The sequence below is a fragment of the Rhincodon typus genome, chromosome 10 (assembly GCF_021869965.1).
Source record: "Rhincodon typus isolate 14 chromosome 10, sRhiTyp1.1, whole genome shotgun sequence".
NCBI lineage: Eukaryota > Metazoa > Chordata > Chondrichthyes > Orectolobiformes > Rhincodontidae > Rhincodon > Rhincodon typus.
In genome coordinates, this window is record NC_063341.1 from 1,942,272 (window position 1) to 1,954,176 (window position 11,905).

The following is an 11,905-nucleotide window of genomic DNA, read 5'->3' on the forward strand; positions in this document are numbered from 1 at the left end:
ATTTTTCAATTCATAACAAGGCATCAAACAGCCAGAATTAGTCTCAAGGCAAATGGGAATTTTAAGAAAATTACTTGCAATTGCAATGTTTATTTTTGTCAGAAATTCCACAGAGAAGCCGCACCCTGAAACTAGCTTGTGCTGTACCTGCCCTGGGAGCGACCTACAAGATAGCAATCTTCTGCTGTACCTGTCCTGTGAGTAGTTATTGGAAATAGTGTAGAGAGAGCTTTACTTTCAGTTTAAAAGAGTAAAAAGATCTTTACCTTAACTACATTCTGTACCTGCCCTGGGAGTCTTTGATTGGGAGAGTGTAGAGGATGCTTTGCTTTAATTTACAATCCTATGCTGTATCTGCCTAGGGAGTGTTTGATGGGAGAACAAACTCAGCTGTTAAGCTCTCTGGTGAGGAAGTACTTTTGAATCTCTGACCTGAGGAACTCACTGCATTCACCCAGGTTCTGCATCAATACTGCAGTGTGATGACACTTAGTGATATTTCTTTTTTTAAAAAAAAAAAATCTGTGCCCCAGACACTAATAGTTTTATTAGACAGAAGAGGGCTCAAACCAGAATTTCCCTGCACTCTCTTGTTCTGAACTGTTTGCAGTTTTGACACATCTCACTGGTTCAATGCTGGAGGAGCTGTGAGGGCTATTCCTGTAATCACAAAGCAGCAGCAGGATATCAGGGAGCTGACTCCCTCAGAAGGAGATTGGCAAAATCATCCTGTGGAAATCCCAGCCTTTGGCCACCAACAGTTTGTGAATTAACATATTTTGACCCTATTATCTATTTTGGGAGGGGTTACTGTGTGAAGGTGGGGAAGGCGGTGGGGGGGAGAAAAGAAGTAGTACTGGAGGTCAAAGTCTGTGGTATCCCTCACATCACCTTAATGATGGTCCCTTTAACTTTCCCATTTTCTAATACGGTCATGGATAATGCAAATGCAGCCTGAAGGCTGTGTTTATTGGCAATGTCATTGTAGCACTCCACCTAGCAATCTGCTAACGTGAAAGGTGAAATTTGCACCTGACTCAAATGTAGCAATATCAACTGCGTCTGTTGTGTCAAAATTCATTCCAAAACAGCTAACCAAGTAGCTACAAAGACTGTGGACGCACTGGTAGTAACCTTTAAAAAAATCCTTCTGTTCTGGAAAACTACCACATAACACCTTTATTTAAAAGGGGAAGGAGGCAAAGAAAACACAAGTAACTACAGGTTAGTTTAAAACCTGTTATTAGAAAAATGTTAGAGTCTATTATAAAGGATGCAATGGCAGAGTGTTTAGAAATGCATAATATGATCAAGCATAGTCAGCAGGATGGGGAAAATATGCCTTACACAGTTACTAGAAGTCTTTGAGGTGATGACAAGCAGAATGGAGAACATGCAATATATTTAGATTTTCAGAAGGCGTTTGTTAAGGTAGCACACATTAGGCTACTTATTGGGGTAACAGACCATGGCGTTGAGAACAGCATACTAGCATGGACACTGGATTGGCTAACTAATAAAAGACAAAGGGGTTTGGCGGGGGGGGGTGGCACTTTCAGGATGGTAACTATAACTAGTGGTGTGCCACAGGGACTAGTGCTCGGGCCACAATTATTTACAATATACATTCGTGATTTTGTAACATTGATATGCAGAGGAATCTGGGTGTGCAGGTCCACAGATCACTGAAGGTAGCAGCGCGGGTAGATAAGGTAGTAAAAAAGGCTTATGGCATGCTGGCCTTAAATCAGAAAGGGCAATGAGTATTAACGATAGGCAAGTTATGCTGCAGCGTTGTAGAACTTTACTTAGGCCACACTTGGAATATCGCGTACAGTTCTGGTCACCACACTACCATAAGGATGTGGATGCTTTGGAGAAGGTACAGAATTGGTTAACCGGGACAAAAAAAAAAACACGAAAGAACTGCAGCTGCTGTAAATCAGGAACAAAAACAAATTGCTGGAAAAGCTGAGCAGGTCTGGCAGCATCTGTGAAGAAACAGGTTCACCAGGATATGATCTGATATCAGGGATTTTAGCTATGAAGAAAGGAAGAAAAGAATGGGTTTGTTTTCATTGGAACGCAGCAGGTCGATGGGTGACCTAACAGAAGTTTAAAAGACTTTGAATGGCATGGATAGAGTGGAAAGTACGAGGCTTGTTCCCCAGGGTGGAGGGGTCAATTATGAGGGGACACAGGTTTAAGATGCGAGGGGGAAGGTTTAAAAGAGACGTGTGGGGCAAGTTTTTTACGACAGGTGGTGAGTGTCTGGAACATGCTGCCAGAGCTGATGGTGGAAGCAGACACAACAGCAGCTTTCAAGAAGCACCTGGATGAATAGAAAGGGAATTGAGGGATATGGATCCTGTAAGTGAAGACAGTTTTAGAATGAAAGGAGAAAAAAAGTGTGGGAATACAGGCTTGGAGGGCCAAAGGGCCTGTTCCTGCACTGTATCGTTCTTTGTATGAGGAAAGTGAATGTACTACTCCCAAGTTTGTGGATGACATACATAAATGGGAAGTCAAGTGGTGATGGTCACAGGGTCTGCAGTGGGATATTCACCTAAGAACTGCCGATGCTGCAAATCAGGAACAAAAACAGAAGTTGCTGGAAAAGCTCAGCGGGTCTGACAGCATCTGTGAAGAAAATAAAAATCAGGGTTAACGTTTTTGGGTCCACTGACCCTTCCTCAGAACTGATGGTAGCCTGGAAAATGTTGGTTTATATGCAGAAAATAGGGAGGGTGATGGGGTAGGGAGTAAGTGATAGGATAAAAGAATAGAGCCCAAAGAGATAGAAGAGAGGTTGGACAGACAAAGGAGTTGGTAACAATCCGGCTAGGAGGGCGAATAGCTGTTAATGGAGACTCTTAGTGACTAACAACAGGTGGAGTGTAATGGCAGACTACGTGATAACAAGGCTTGGTGTGTGGGGTAGGGGGCAAGGACATGGGAAATTTTAGGGCCTAAACTCATTGAATGTGATATTGAGTCCAGAGGGCTGCAGGGTCCCCAAGTGAAAAATGAGGTGGTGTTGTTGCAGCTTCGCCACAACACTGCAGCAAGTCCAAGACACAGATGTTGGCCCGGGAACAGGGTGGTGCATTAAAGTGGCAGGCAACTGGAAGCTCAGGGTCATTTTTTGCGAGCAGAACGATGTTCTTTAAGGCGGTCACCCAGTCTACATTTCATTTCCCCAATGTAGAGGGTCTACACTGTGAGCCCAATGCCACCTCCCCTCAGGTATTCACCATCTCTCCTAACCTTCCACTTTCCAATGCTCAACGTTCTATACTCAAAGGTCTCAGCTTTATTCCTCTGCATCCCCACCTTAACGAATTTCTTCAGCTGTCTTCACCTCAGTGTCCATTTCTTTGAACAAGAGTCTTCTCTCCGTCTCACAGACCTCGTCGCCCAGTTCCAACACTCTCCGTCCACCTGGAGTCCTCCCTCGGGCCTTCTACCTGCACTCGATCTGTTCATTGAGAACTGCCGATGTGATATTGGTCACCTAAATTTCTCTGCCCCCACTCCCTGCCTCACCAAATCCAACCTGACTGCACTCCATGCTCTCAGATCTAACACTGACTTTGTTATTAAGCCTGCCAATAAGGGTGGTGCTGTTGTAGTCTGGCGACCTCGAAACTGCAGAAGCTCACCTTCCCCTTCCCAATTGCCTCCAAGCTGATAGACCCCCAGCCCTGCACAGCTCACTTCTACCTCCTTCCGAAACTCCTCAAACAAGACTGTCCAGGCAGACCCATTGTTTCAGCCTTCTCCTTCTCCTGCCCCATTGAACTCATCTCTTCCTACCTTGACACAGTTTTCTCTCCCCTGGTCCAGTCCCTGCCCACGTACATTCGTAGTTCCTCTGACACTTTACACTGGTTTCAAAATCTCCAGTTTGCAGGCTCCAGCCTCCTCCTTTTTACCATGAATGTCCATCCCCCGCCACGATGGTCTTAGGGCTCTCTGCTTCCTCGTGGAGCAAAGGCCTAAACTGTCCCCAGCCACCATCACCCTCCTTCGCTTGGCTGAGCTCACGCTCGCTCTCAACAACTTCTCTTTTAACTCATTTTCATCAGGTCAAAGGGCAGAACATCTATGCTCCGCTCTCAAAAAAAAAGACCCCGTGCTTCCAGTTGCCTGCCATTTCAACACCCTGTTCCCTGGCCAACATCTGTGCCTTGGACTTGCTGCAGTGTTCTGGCAAAGCTCAGCGCAAGCTGGAACACCACCTCATTTTCCATTTGGGGACCCTGCAGCCCTCCAGACTCAATATCGAGTTCAATAATTTCAGGGCCTAAACTCTCCCATGTCCTAGCCCCCAACCCCACACACCCGGCCTTGTTATCACGTAGCCTACCATTACATACTACCCATTGTTAGTCACTAACAGTCCCCATTGACAGCTAATCATCCTCCTAGCCAGATCCTTTGTCAACTCCTTTGTCTGTCCAACTGCTCTCCTCTCTTTGGGCTCTATCCTTTATCCTATCATTTACCCTCTACCCTATCACCCTCCCTATTTTCTGCACATAAACCGTCATTTTCCTAGCTACCATCAATCTGAGGAAGGGTCAGCGGACCCAAAAACATTAACCCTGATTTTTTTTCTCTTCTTCGCAGATGCTGTCAGGCCTGCTGAGCTTCAGTGGGACATAGACAGGTTAAGCAAGTGGGTAAAATCTTGGTCGATAGAATATAATGTGGGAAAACATTTGGCAGTAAGAGGAGAAGCTCTGGATTATTTAAATGGAGAAAGACTGCAGAAAACTCCAGAAGAGGCATTTAAGAGTCTTTGCCCATGAATTACTAAAAGCTAGAATCCAAGTTCAGTGGGTAATAGTGAAGTCAAATTGAATATTTTAATTGAAAGGGAATGGAGAATAAAAGTAGGAAGATTTTGCTAAAACTATACAAAGGCATTAGTTGGACCACAGATGGAATACCATGAACAGTTTAACATAGAACACAGAATCCCTACAGTGTGGAAGCTGGCCATTCGGCTAATCGTGTCCGCATCGCCCCCCAAGGAGCATCCCACCAAGACCCATCCCATACCCCAGACATTACGGGCAATTTAGCACAGCCAATCCACCTGACCTGCACATTTTTGGACCATGGGAGGAAACTGGAGCACCCGGAATAAATCCATGCAGACATGGGGAGAATGTGCAAACTCCACACAGTCACCCGAGGCTGGAATTGAACCCAGGTCCCTAGTGCTGTGAGACATAAGTGCTAACCACTGAGCCACTGTACACCCTAGGCCTTTTATCTAAGGTAAGACATACTAGAATTGGAAGCAGTCCAGAGATGGCTCCCTCAGCTGATCCCAGGTATGGAGTGACTGTCTTATGGAGAGAGGTTGTGTAGGAAGGCCTTTTTTGGTGGAATATAGAGGGAAACAAAATGAGAGGTGACCTTATACAACATACAAGATTCTTAGGAAACTTAACTGGGTAGACATGAAGAGGCGGTTTCCTTTTATGGGAGAGCCTAGGACCAGAGAGCAGAATCCCGGAATAGAGGGTTACACATTTAAGGCAGAACAGAGGAGTTACTTCTCTTATACAGTAATGAATCTGTAGAATTCTTTAATACAAAGGGTTGTTGAGACTGTATCCTTAAATATAACCAAGGCTGAGATAGAAGATTTTTAAGTCCGTAAGAGAATCCAGGGTAATGGGAAAATGAAAATAGGAACAAGAGTTGACATTACCAGATCAGCCATGACCTCATCAACTGGTGGAGCAGACTCAAGTGGGCTGAATGGCCTACTTCTGCTCCTATGTCTTTATGGTCTTAGCCAAACTGTAACAATTCCTCAGATTAGCTTCACAAATTGCTGCTTCTGGTGACTGGTCTCAAGACCCTGGTCCCTATACAGGCACAGTGCAACATTGATTTGTCTTGACAATCTTTTCACTGAAACCAGGCATGTCCCTACCAAGGAAATTTACAAGCTGATTATAATTACTGTGTTTTCCTGGCTCTTACAAAGGATTTGAAGTTTCATGTTACGCTGGTGGGACATCATGGGTGTAACCGTACACACTGATGGGTCACGGTGGCCACTTCCCACCTTGGGAATGTAAAGTCTGAGCCTAAAATCTCATGTGTAACCAAAGCTAGCCCAGCCACATCGGATAGTTTTCCCTTTCTGATAGAGTCCACACTCCCCTCTAATCTGCCCAATTTCAGTTCCAGTTCCAGCTCCAGCTCCCCGAGGTTCTTAGTCTGGTTGACTCACCTCAATGCTTCTTTTACATTTTCTCCCCAGCTGCAGATCTGCAGCTGGATTTGCAGGACGTGCCAAAGTACTCGTTCGTAAAGTACTTTCAAAGCGTATCACAATTGTAGGAAACTCAGCAGGCATTTACAACAATGTGAGAATGAGCAGACACTCTCTCAACTCGGGTTACGGAGACAAAATGTTAGTGTAGCTCTAAACCGGATCACACTTTCAAAGAGCTGGCACAGATGTGATGGGTCAAAGGTCACCTGTTGTGCTGAGAGATCCAAATGTGTAATAAACGATACTGTTTGTAGATGAGCACTGGCCAGGACTCCTTTTCCGAGTTCAACAGAATACTGCAGAATCTTTCCCATCCATAACCAAGGATTCAATTTCCCTGGAAGACAGCATTTCTCAGATTATAGGCTCAGTTCTCCAAAGTGGGACATGGCCCCATAAGCTTCTGACTCATCATACAAGAGTGCTTACTCACTAAACTCACAATTGAAGGCCACATCTGTAGTCTGTATAGAATGCTGGTCTCCCTACTTGGGAAAAAAAAACATATAATTGCTTTAAAGTAGTTTCAAAAGGTTGACTCAATTCATTCCTGGAATGAAGGGCTTATTTTATGAAGCAAGGTTGACCCTGTACCCATTAGAGTTTAAGAGAAGTGATCTTATTGAAGCAGGAGTAGGCCACTCGGCCCCTCAAACCTGTTCTGGAACTGAGCCAATTGCCCCACAAATCCTGCCAATCCCTGAGAATCTTTCAACCTCTTGCTTAAGAAGAATATATCTGCCCTGCTTCAAAGTGTCTGCTTCTAGCACCTTTTGAGAAACAGAGCTCCAAAGACTCAACTCTGAAAGAAACAATTTCTCCTTGTATCAGTCTTAAATGGGCAACCCATTATTTTCAAACAGTAACTTCTAGCTGAGGTTGGTCTACTCCAAAACCTTAGTAACTCCTAGGTTGATCTTTCTTATTGTGGGTAAGACTAAAACTAGGGAACACAGCTTAAGGAGGAGGCGTCTCTCCTACAAATGAGGTGGTTCTCTCTGACGGTCATTAGTCTGAGGAATTCTCTTCCTCAAAGTAGTGAAGGCTGGGTTATGTATTGTGTTCATGGAAGAGTTATCGAACATAGATTAGATAGACTCCTAACAGACAAGGGAATCTAGAGTTATGGGTGCAGCAAGAAAAGCGGAGTTGAGAACTCAAACCAGACCAGGCATGATCTTAATGAATCGAGCAGCAGACTTGATGGGCCAAATGGCCTAAACCTTCTAATTCCCACCTTCCCACGCAAGTTTACTTCAACAACAGCTTGCATTTATATAATACCTTAAACATAGTAGAAGCTATCACACAAAGTTTGACCTAGAAACACAAAGGAGATATTAAGGCAGATGACAAAATATGTTAAATAATTAAAGACCTAGGCTTCAATGAGCATGTTAAAAGGGAAGTAGAAAAGTAGCAAGGTGTAGGGAGGGAGTACAAGACATTAGGTCCTTGGCACTAGAGGCATAGCCACCAGTAGTGGAATGATTAAAATCAGGGCAGCACAAGATACCAGAATTGGTATAGTGCAGACATCTCATATTAGGAACTCAAGAGACCACAAAAGGGATTTGAAAACAAAGATGAACATTTTAAAATCAAGACATCGTTTCACCAGGAGCAAATGGAGATCAGCAAGCACAGGGGTGATCAGGAAATGGGATCTGATGTGAGTTGGCCAGCAGACCATGAGCTCCAACTTATGGAATGTGGACTTTGGGAGTCTCGCCTGTAGACTTGATAATTGCAAACGGTTGAGGGTTTCTGCAGCAAATAAGCTGAAGCAGATGAGTCAAGTGATGGTAGATGGGTTAAAATGGGTGGTCTTATTGCTGGCATGAATGTGATCAAGATCAAGTACAACAACAACAACACAGCGAAGTGTCTCAATCAGCCTCACTTTGCAAGGAGAGGGAAAGAGTTAGTGACTCAGTTTGTTGGTGGGTGCAAAATCAATGGCTTTGTTCATCCTCATTTTCACTCACAGGAAATTTCTCCTCCTTCATAAATGGATATTGAAGGAAGTGAGAGCAATCAGAGGCAGTGAAGCATTAACATCTGTCGTCTCCATCAGCGTAAAACGTGATACGTCGTCACCACTATTTAATCACAAACAAGAGTACTTTCTGTTCAAACGTCACCCTGCTGAATCCAGTACTCTTGACAACTTTAGTGTTTGCCATTGGCTGTTACTGCCAATCTCAAAGCTCAAGCATTAACAATAACAAGAGCAGCTCATGGCTAAGGAAGTAAACACAAGAAAATCCACAGTAGAGTCCCATTAGGTGGTTGATGTTCCCCTTACGTCAGCAGCTGCAGACAACTCCATTAAGGCCTCTGATTCTATTCTGGATATCAGATTGAGGTCAAAAGTGTTAAGCAAGTCTGCACCTCCTAAAACCATACCTAGGTTCTGCACGGAAAGGTAACCTATCGGTTTGGTCAAAGGCGCATCATTTGACAGCACCCCATCTGAAAAGGACTATTTGCTGCTTGTCCAACAATGTTTGCAGATGGAAGACATTGCCTTCTCTCGCCCTCTCCCTCTCCACCCACCATGACCTATGCCCCATTCTTAATGTTAGAGCCTCTCTCTCTCTCACCTTTACTCAAACAGCCTGTGAACTGCAACTGACACAGGCTGTAACCACCTGCCATTTTCAGGTTCACAAACGAGTTGTACAAATAAACCATACTGTCAGAGCTGTTAAACCCATCCTTACCAATTAACCCGTAAAATGAGTGTAATCCAACTCTATCAATTAGCTTGACTGTTGGATTAGTATAGACCAGTTATGGGGAGCCAATGGCCTAGTGGTATTATTACTGGACTGTTAATCCAGGGACCCAGATAATTTCTAGGGACCCGGGTTAAAATCCTGCCACAGTAGATGGAATTAAGAATCTAATGCTGATTGTCAGGAAAAGTCAATCTGGTTCACTAATGCCCCTTAGGGAAGGAAACTGCCATCCTGGTCTGGCCTAAAAGTGACTCTAGAACTGCAGCAATGTGGCTGACTCTTGATTGCCCTCTGGGCAATTAGGGATGGGCAGTAAATGCTGCCAGGCCAGCGATGGCCTCATCTGTTAAAGAATTAGCAAGTTAAAGAATTGTACAATTTATCCTGAATGTTAGATTAGTTTAACCCATTTTTAATCAGAGAACCTGAATGTTTTACCAATTAACGTCATAACTCAGCTATCAATTAACCTGACTGTCAAATTAGTACGAGTCAGTTGAACAAACTGACTTGTCAGATTAGCGAAACCCAGTTTTAGCAATAAGCCCGACTGTCAGATTAGTATAACAGTTTTACAAAATAACCTCTTTGGATTAGTATAACCCAATTGTACAAATGAACCTGACTGTCAGATTAGTAGATCCCAGTTGTAATGACTAACCTTACTGGTGGATTATTGTAACCTAGTTTTACCAATTGTGTTGGTGGATTGCTATAACCTGTTGGATTAGTACAAACCATTTAACTGGACTATCAGATTAAAATAACCCAGTTATACATATTAACCTGACAACAGGAATCTTGTCAATGGAGAACACAAGCCGATCCCAGTGTCTCCAGGCTAAACTACTACAGATTTGTTTACAGATAAAATAATACACAGATGCAGAAATGTCTGTACATCATTTAGTATAAGGTATGAACTACTACAACTATAATGCTGATCTGCATGACCCCACGCACCAGGTTCTAATGATACCTTTCCAATACACAACTACACTTTGTTCTCTGTTCTTCAGATACACATACACTGTTCTACTACCCATCTTACAATTTACCTGAGATAACAAGGTGTCGAGCTGGATGAACACAGCAGGTCAAGCAGCATCAGAGGAGCAGAAAAGCTGACGTTTTGGGACTAGACCCCTCTTCAGAAATGGGGCAGGGTAAGGGGGTTCTGAAATAAATAGGGAGAGAGGGGGAGGCGGATAGAAGATGGATAGAGGAGAAGAGACAGACAGGTCAAAGAGGCAAGGATGGAGCCAGTAAAGGTGAGTGTAGGTGGGGAGTAAGGGAGGGGATAGGTCAGTCCAGGGAGGACGGACAGGTCAAGGGGGCCGGATGAGGCTAGAAGGGAGGAGATGTGGGTGGGGCTAGGTGGGAGGAAGGACAAGTTAGGGAGGCGGGGACAAGCTGGGCTGGTTTTGGGATGCAGTAGGGGGAGGGGAGATTTTGAAGCTTGTGAAGTCCACATTGATACCATTGGGCTGCAGGGTACCCAAGCAAAATATGAGGTGCTGTTCCTGCAACCTTCGGGTGGCATCATTGTGGCACTGCAGGAGGCCCAGGATGGACATGTCGTCTGAGGAATGGGAGGGGGATTTGAAATGGTTCGCGACTGGGAGGTGCAGTTGTTTATTGCGAACCGAGCGTAGGTGTTCCACAAAGCGGTCACCAAGCCTCTGCTTGGTTTCCCTGATGAAGAGGAGGCTGCAACGGGAACAGTGGATACGGTGGGGGCGGGGCGCGGGTTGCGGTCCTTGAAAAATGAGGACATTCGAGATGTTCGGCAGTGGAATGCCTCATCCTGGGAGCAGATGCGGCGGAAGCAAAGGAATTGGGAATAGGGGATGGCATTTTTGCAGGAAGGTGGGTGGGTGGGTGTATTCTAGGTAGCTGTGGGAGTCGGTGGGCTTGAAATGGATATCGGTTTCCAGGTGGTTGCCAGAAATGGGAACAGAGAGGTCCCGGAAGGAGAGAGAGGTATCAGAGATGGTCCAGGTGAACTTAAGGTTGGGTGGAAGGTGTTGGTGAAGTGGATGAACTGTTTGAGCTCCTCGTGGGAGCAGGAGGCGGCGCCAATACAGTCACGGAGGAAGAGATGGGGTTTAGGGCCAGTGTAGCTACAGAAGAGGGACTGTTCCACGTAACCAACAAAGAGGCAGGCATACCTTGGGCCCATGCGGGTACCCATGGCCACCCCCTTTGTCTGTAGGAAGTGGGAGGAATTGAAACAGAAGTTGTTGAGGGTGAGGACGAGTTCGGCTAAGCGGATGAGGGTGTCAGTGGAGGGGGACTGGTCGGGCCTGAGAGACAGGAAAAAGAGGAGGGCCTTTAGGCCATCTGCATGGGGAATGCAGGTGTATAGTGTCTGGACGTCCATGGTAAAGATGAAGTGTTGGGGACCAGGGAATTGGAAGTTCTGGAGGAGGTGGAGGGGGTGGGTGGTGTCACGGACGTAGGTAGGGAGGTCCCAAACAATTCATCCACTTCACCAACACCTTCCACCCCAACCTTAAGTTCACCTGGACCATCTCTGATGAGGCATTCCACTCCCGAACATCTCAGATGTCCTCGTTTTTCGAGGACCGCAACATCCCCCCCCATCAGTGGTCGAGAACACCCTCGACCGTGTATCCCGCATTTCCCGCAACTCGTCCCTCACATTCCCTCCCCGAATAACAACCAAAACAGAATTCCCCTCGTCCTCATTTACCACCCCACCAACCTCTGGATCCAACGCATCATCCTCTGACACTTCCGCCATCTGCAATCCGACCCCACCACCAAAGACATTTTTCCTTCCCCACCCTTATCTGCTTTCCGGAGGGACCACTCTCTCTGGGACTCCCTTGTC

At 45.4% G+C, this 11,905-nt stretch overlaps 1 protein-coding gene across 7 annotated transcripts in view; it reads right to left on the minus strand.

Moving 5' to 3' along the window:
- The window catches only part of LOC109915908 (roquin-1-like), a 100,842-nt gene that overhangs the window by 76,118 nt on the left and 12,819 nt on the right, over positions 1-11,905 (minus strand). For 2 of the 7 annotated variants that reach the window (XM_048601808.1, XM_048601805.1), the window contains one exon: positions 6,511-6,641. The exons of the other annotated variants lie outside the window; for them this stretch is intronic. The gene's annotated coding sequence lies outside the window, so the exon portion shown is untranslated. The remainder of the gene's footprint in view (positions 1-6,510; positions 6,642-11,905) is intronic. 7 annotated transcript variants of the gene reach the window in all.